This window comes from Lygodium microphyllum, chromosome 1 (genome assembly GCF_053477565.2).
Source record: "Lygodium microphyllum isolate KBCC chromosome 1, Lygodium_microphyllum_v1.1.10, whole genome shotgun sequence".
NCBI classification, from domain to species: domain Eukaryota; kingdom Viridiplantae; phylum Streptophyta; class Polypodiopsida; order Schizaeales; family Lygodiaceae; genus Lygodium; species Lygodium microphyllum.
In genome coordinates, this window is record NC_141135.1 from 102,771,982 (window position 1) to 102,780,215 (window position 8,234).

The window sequence follows — 8,234 nt, forward strand, 5'->3', positions numbered from 1 at the left end:
CCAATAGAAATTTATTAGGTAGGGCTCCTTTCGAGTGCTTCTTGACTCGGCTAGAGAAAGGGATTGTTTTGTCTTGCTCTATTGGCTTTAGAGGGGACCTTGTTCATTGCTTGCCATGGTCTGCAAGCTTTTTGCCAAAAGAATTACTCCTTTCAAAATGTCTGGTCTAGCTCTCATTCCATAATTTTCATACATTGCTAGAAAATGAGATTAGAACTATTGTAGACATACTGGGGGAAAGTACTAGATGTACCCCCTACTATGGTTAACCTAGAGGGGAGAGGAAAGCTCACATCTCATGGGATAGGAGGATGAAGCCTCTTGAAATGTTGGAATCACTTGATGCCACAAGTATTGACATCATGGCACTTTGCTTGTAGCTACCTCAAAAAGCACAATAAGCACCAAGATGACAAGAAGGATGATGAGCAAACTATAGAGAGCATTTTTGAGAAAGCTAAAACATCTTAATCAATGGCAAAAAGGTTAAAGGAGACATCAATGGTGTGCATGAGAGACAAGTCCACAAAGAAGATTGCAGACAAGCAACAACAACTGACACCAAGTGAAAAATGGGCCATGTCATGAAGCCTCTTGAAATGTTGGAATCACTTGATGCCACAAGTATTGACATCATGGCACTTTGCTTGTAGCTACCTCAAAAAGCACAATAAGCACCAAGATGACAAGAAGGATGATGAGCAAACTATAGAGAGCATTTTTGAGAAAGCTAAAACATCTTAATCAATGGCAAAAAGGTTAAAGGAGACATCAATGGTGTGCATGAGAGACAAGTCCACAAAGAAGATTGCAGACAAGCAACAACAACTGACACCAAGTGAAAAATGGGCCATGTCAAAGTAAACATCAAACATCATAGAAAATAATGTGCCAAAGTAGACAAACATGTCTAATGAGTAGAAACTATCCAAAAACAAGCTGAAGGAATTGCTAAAGAAGTAGGCAAGGAAAGAGGCCTTTGTCAAATTATGGTAGACCATGAGAAATCTTAAAGTTATTAGGGGGATTGGATCTAACCCCAAGAAAGGCATAGCAAAAAATTTGATAAAAAAATAGGAAGGTGCGGATGATGGCTTAGCAAGAGATCAAATTGTGGCAATGGTTTTCCCTTTTTGATGCAAGATTTTGAAGTGTTTACAAATGCTCCACTATAGGGGGTGGAGACACTACCATAATTTGCAAACTAAGGTCTTGAAACCTATTTTAATTAGTTGCAATCGTAATCGATGTCCAAGCACAACTACCATAGAAAGGACAAGGCATACTAAAAGCTAACATAGATAAACACTAACATTTCTTTCGACATACAACGCTCGGGTTGCATAGTAATACGTATTCATAGCACATAGATCAAACAACAGATGTACTCAAGACTCAATCCAATATGTATATTATTGAAGTCAGAATCAATATATCAAACTCAGGGACCAAATGGCCTCGACATAGTTCTCTGGGAAACTAGATGATTGTAAGATACAATGACCAAGGTAGTATTGCTACCAAACATGAATATTGGGGGGGACAATACAATGTAAGCTTTGCTATGAGAGCACCCTAGATGCCAATCAAAGAAGACTTGGCAAAAAGACTCAAGAAGGATATGTCATGGAGCAAGAGGACCTTTGTTGCTTAACCTCTATGGCTATGAGTATGCTTGAACAATGGGGATTCATTCCCTTTCTTTATACAGGCCATTACCTACAACGATACATTCTCTCTACCCATGTGTCGTGCTAGGTAGCCTTTACTGCCTCTACACTTATCGACTCCTTAACACACTATTGGCAACTCCTAGCTTTAAATCTCACTAACTATTGCCGCCTTTAACACATGCATGCATGGTGGACTTGGACCCACAAAGCTACTCGCGCTGATGTCGCAATCATCCTCTATGTCAAGTGCATCAGCAACTTGGAAATAGTCCAATGGTTGAGGTGGGGATAGAAGGGTCAATTGTGGAAGGGGAGGTAGTAGAGGGTGAGGTGGGTGGGGCCCAAATTTTGAGGTGTTGTGGGGCCTTTGGGTGGGTGGCAAAGTGATGCAAGGGGATTGTACTAGAGGTGGTGCTGCTACAGACAGAGGTCAATGAGAGTCTAGAGGGGCACTTGCGAAACATCATGGTAAATGAGCTCTATTGCAAGCTTCTCTAGGTAAATAGCACAAAGCTAACTTGGTTGTTACAACTAGTCCCATTCGAAAGTGATCCTAATGAGGCACTCCTAGACTCCTTGACATTCGAGTTTATGCCAAGTGTCAATACTGAGGAGGGCATGAATGTGGTTCCATCACTTGAGGAAGAGGGCTTTGGATTTGATCAGTCAAGCCCAAAGTTGTGTAGAGTAGCCAACTTCATGCTTTCTAGGGTGGGGGATGGAGGGGTCTTCAAAGTGTGGATCATTGGGATGAGGATCTCCACCTTCCTGACCCTAGCATGGATCATTTGGATTTGGGGATCCTTCTCCCAGATCCAAGTACAATTCCTTCTTGATCCTTGCCTTGGGCTGGAGGCAAACACTCTAGTAGTGCTTTGGTGGAGGGCGAGGTTCAGCCAACTTCACGATGTCTAGGGTGGGGGTGGAGGGATCTTTAGAGATCGGATCGTCGGGATTAGGATCTAAGCCTCCCTGACCCTTGCATGGGTCATCTAGATTTGGGGAACCTTCTCCCAGATCCGAGTGTGGCTCCTTCTTGACCCTTGCCTTGGGCTGGAGGTGAGCACTTTGATGATACTTTAGTGGAGAGCGAGGGTCAGCTAGGGTAAGGAATACTAGTCTTCTTCATCTTTTGGGCCACTCAAGCCCATTCTTTCTCTAGGATGTGTTTCCAGAGAAGGTTGGATTTCGCCTTCTAGTCCCTAGGAAAACAACCTGATGTAGGACATGAATCAGCTCCTCCACCTCGACGCTTTGCTGCTCCAGTGCTTGGCAGTGTTTGACCATCATCTGCCACTTTAGATCCATGAAACTTGTGCCAATGGAGAAGTTGAAGAAGTGTGGGATCGATGGCTTGGGTAAAGTGTCCTCCTCGCTCGAGGTACCAATGGGCTCCTCCGTGGCAATCTAGTTCCATTTGTCAAAGGGCATGGGGCACTTTGCTTCAGGTTCAAACTCCTTGGTTAGTCAATTTGTTAGGATCCAAGGAGTGGCCAATTTTTTATCTTCGGTAGGGTAACAAGTTTGAATTTGGCCACCGAGTCAAAGGTGAAGTGTATTGGGGTAGAGCTGATGGGCACCTTGGTGCTGGGAGGGGACAAGGCCACAATGGTTTGTGGTTGGATAGGAGTGGACTTGGCGTCAAAGTCCGGCTCATCTGATTTGCTAGGCAAAGGTGGAAGCTTGGAGTAGGAGTCCCTCATGGGGACCTGGAGTTCGCGTTTCAGCTTCTCCCAATGGTTGATCCACTCCCTCTCATAGTCTTGTTAGAGTTCTTCAATGATCTTCAAGGAAACCAAGGTCATGCCATCCAGGTCCTGTGCTCCAGCTATACGTGCTTGGAGAAAAATATTCTCTCTTGCCTACTACTAGGCTTGACTTCAAACACTGTCACTTAGCAAAGGCAAACTAGGCATACTAGCATGCCTCCAACCATTGTCAATGGTAAAGGAGGGCAACATCTTTCTGGTGGTGGAGTTGCTTAGAGAGGGTGGTATTCACTTGCTTAAAGCAATCGACTTGCACAATGAGCTCCTACTACTGCCAATTCAAGAACCCTTTAATGAAGTTCAATGATCGGTGCTCCATTTTCGAGCCGAACTTGACTGACACGAGGACAAGTAGTGAGGGTGTAGTAGCATTGGGCAGCAAGGGCAATGTCAGTCTAGCCTGTGAGAGTTGCAAGAGCATGGCCGAGGTTCTCTTCTTGCATGTCCTTCTCCCTTTGTCACTTTTGGCCCTTCAACTTAAGGAGGGTGATCTTGATGGAGAGGCTTGTGGCAAAAAGTGGACTTCTTGTGTGAAGCGAGGCATGGGGTCTCCTAGGGGGAGAGATCTTGGGTGGTGGCCTACTAGTTAGGGGTGTTCTTTGGTCAGTCATCCTTTTTGAGGACTTGGTCTTCTATGTTCTCCATGGTGGGCGGGTCCTCCATTTTGAGTCCTTATCCTTCTACATTCTCCCCATGAGGTTCTTGACGGGTTTGGGGATGGGCTTTAAAGCGATTCCTGTCTTGAGATAAGACCGGGGGGTGTCTACCATTGATGTGGCAAAGTACGTGGGGGTTTGACCAGAGTAAGGGTGGAAAGAGGAAATTGAAGTGTTGCCCACACATCACCTTCGTGGCATTGAAAGGTGGATGGCTAGTGGATGACATGTTTGGCCTTGACCATCCACATGTTTGGCCTTGATTAAGAGGGAGGATATGAGCCTAGGTAATAGAGATGGAAGAAGGCAAGAAGAACACACAAGCTATCTTCTTTGAGGAGATGTTGAATGCCTTTGCCTACAGGTAGAGGGCCTCAACCAGGAACTTGAGGGTCTCTTTCTTTGATTTGTGTGGTGCAAGGAGGTTGCTCAATCGGTACTCTTTGTTGGCGATGGAGCAAAGATATCTTTCACTACCTGGGTGGAGAGTGTTGGTGGGCCAATTTGGCATGGCCAACTTCTCCTACACTCGACTGGTGGAGAGGCTATACTTATGGCCTTGGAGGTAGATGGTGATGCTTTTATCAAGTTGCTCAAGGATAGACAGGGTTTCCATTTGAACTAGGATAGAGTCCCATGGAAGGGTGAAGAGGTGAGCAAGTTACAAGGCATTGAGCCATGGCTATGCACTATTGATGGCCTCAATAGTAGGTGGATATACCTCCTTGATGGTGTTGAGAGTGGAAAAAGACTAAAATTTTGACTGATTTTTGTTGTTTTGAGGTCTGAATGGTGATTTTTGATGGGTTTTGAGTGATGTTTGGTTATTCTTGGAAAATTTTGAGAGTGTTTTAGATGATATTAATTATTTTTTGGAAGCTCATGATGATTCTTAGTGGAAATATGAAGCTCTGTGATGTTTTGATAGATTCTGTTGAGGTTTTGATTGGTTCTGATGCCTTCTATATAGCTTCTGTTTTGTTCTGATTTTCTTCTGTATGAAGCATGGATTGATGATTGATGAAGGTTGAAATATTTTGAAAGCTTATTGAATAGTTTTTGATACTTTGTAATGGTTTTAGTATGAGTTAGGAGGATATGCTATTCTTTGATGACATTCTGTAATCCTCTGTAAACCTTCTGTAGAGCCTCTGTCTCTGCCCTGTCTCTACTCTGTTCCTGTTCTGTTTTGTTCTATAGATCTTCTGTAAGTGTTCTTTAGAATGTATGTGTGACTTTGAAAAAAATTTCTAACTTTTGGAAAGGATGAATCTAAGTTCAAAAGAGTTAAAACAAATGGAAGAAGCTGCTGAAGACTAAAGAGAAGACTGAAGTGATAGTGACAGTGACAGTAGTGAGCTATGAAGAGACACTATAGTGGCTCTGGTGCCCTTTCATATCTCCCATATCTCTTGGGAGGTGCATCCACAACCTAAGAGGGATTATTAAGTGTCATTATTGAGTATTGTGAGATGATGTACTATTGAGAGAGAGAGAGAGAGAGAGAGAGAGAGAGAGAGAGAGAGAGAGTCAAAGATAGTCAATTCTATCAAAACAATGTTTATTTCTATGAGAGATTGAGAAAAAGAACTATGAAGACATTGAAGATGAATACTATGTGATTGATTTCCATTCAAAAATGGTGTATTCTTTTATGTTCCTTGTTCTATTAATGAATTTTGTGAAGATGTTGAAGATTATGGTTGATTCTATCAAATCCGTGGGAGATATGAGGAGATATCTACTATGATGTTGCGTGAAGATTTGTTGTTTTCCTTGTTTTGGTCATCAAAAGAATGAAATAAAAGCTCGTTGATGTTACAATATAGATTTTCTTGCAGTAGAATCCATTTATCCTTGGTGTCTCTCTTGAGGCTCCAGATGGCGAGCTGGAAGTCCACCATGAAAGCAACACCTAAGAAGAGTGATGCACAAATGACACAAAGAGAGTATATGGTGAAGCGAAGGTGATGAATACAAATGGGAGATGACAAATAAGGGTAGTGATAGAGAAAAGATTCCTTAAAAGGTTGTGGAGTTAATGTGAAAGGCTTGTGGCCAATAAATATGCACCAATGCAATGCCTTCACACCCAAAATGGCTCCACGCATGATCTGAGAGAGCTGCTGCAACTCAACAAACACCATGAGTGTGCTTCTTTTATGGTTGCTATCAATCAAGCTGCTCTGACAGACCTTAGATTTCAATTGAAAATTGCCTCAAGAAAGGCTACTCGGTGGTCAGCATTCGCAAACAAGAATCAGTCAATGTACACCCCAGGAGAAACACATTCTCTCAATGAAATGATCTGTGCCAAGCTTTGTTCATCAATCCCTTCTTCTTCATCATCATCAAGGCAAGCGAACAATGGGCATGAAATGTTCAAATCCAATGGTGAAGCAAAAACAGGTGAATCCGATGTGATAAAAAATGGGCACTAGAGGTCGTCAACATGATAGTGATGTAGTCATAATCCGTTGACAAGCTTCCACAGCTTGCCCTATAAATCAGTCAAATAGAATGAATTAGTGCTAAAATCGTGAAAGACCTGGAAAGGACCACTCCACAAGAAGTTGAGCTTGCCAAGAAGTTTTCCCATCCGAGTCTTAAATATGAGGAAAAGTTGGCCCTTTTGGAACAATGGTTTCTTGGAAAGTCGGTTGATTTGGTGTTTCCATCAGACCTCGAATAGAATATATATACTATAGATCCGATCTTCTTCTAATTGGGCTATGGATTCCATTCAAAATGGAAGGGGCTCCTTCAGAATGAGCTAATCTTTCACCACGAGTTAGAAACTCGATACCACAAAATCATGGGGGGTAATGGCTTCCAAGACAAATGTTGGTTTGTACGAAGTCATGGCAACAACTTTGAGGGATGTTTAAAAAGTCCAAACTGTGGCAAAAATCTTAGTAGCCCAATCTTTCTATTTTACATAAGACTTTGTTGGTGGACTCAGCTAAGCCATTAGCTTATGGGTAGCAAGGAAAGGATGTTTTATGTACAATAAAAAAGAATGATATGAGCTCCGTGATTACCTTCTTTACAAAACGTGCCCAAGTTCGATTGGAGTTCCATATCTTATTAAGATATCCTTAAAGAGACATTTGGTGACTAACTTCGCCATGTTATCTGGTAGAGCCCATGCTTCGACCCATTTGTTGTAATAATTTGTTGCCATCAAGATATACTACAGTAAGTAGTCTCTGGCTCTAGGCTACTGGCTTAGTCTTTGATAAGAATCACAATGCTGGACCTAGTTGCGGACATTGCAATGTATTGTCAACCACCATAATTTGGCTTGCTGGATTTTGCGAGTTGTAAATTTAGTAGTGAAGTGGCCACCAACAATTCTTTGATGGGATTCCTCTAGGACAGCCAACTACACCATAGGGAGAACCATTCTTTGCAACACCCTAGAGAGAATAGTACAATTGTCCCATTACAATTTCAAAACACCGACTTTGGGAGAGCTAGTCGTTTTTGTTGGGCCTTCTAAAGATGAGATGGAGTCACTCTAGTTTCCAAGAAAATCATAATTTCTTCATATCATGGCCACAAAGGGTTGGGTACTTTGGGTCTCAAAGGCATTCACTTCTGCGGCAAACAGCTGGGCATCCAAGAAGTCATCTTCTACACTAGTCGGGGATTCTCCAGAATTAAGGTGGGATAGGAAATCCACAATGAGTGCTAGGTTCCAAGATGGTAAATGATTATGTATTCAAATTCTTGCAACATAAGAATCCTTCGGGTGAGTTGCCCAATGACATTTTGCTACTTGACCAAGTATACTAGCACTAAATGATCTACATGAAAAACAAAGGCATGTCCTGGAAAATAATGCTAGAATTTCTTGATGGACTAGATCATACTAAGACACCCTCTTTCGATTACTTAATAATTTTTATTATCATTAAACAATCTTCTGAACTGGCATATAACACAAGTTTGAACCAACCATTAGTATCCTACTACATAAGCATGCTTCCGATAGTAATATTAGATGCATCTACGAATACATGGAAGATCTTCACTAGTCTGGTGGAATCACAATATGAGTTTTTGAGAGTAAGAGGGCTGAGGGCATTGGAATGCAAGTCGTCTTCTTCATTCCATTGATATATTGATTTGGC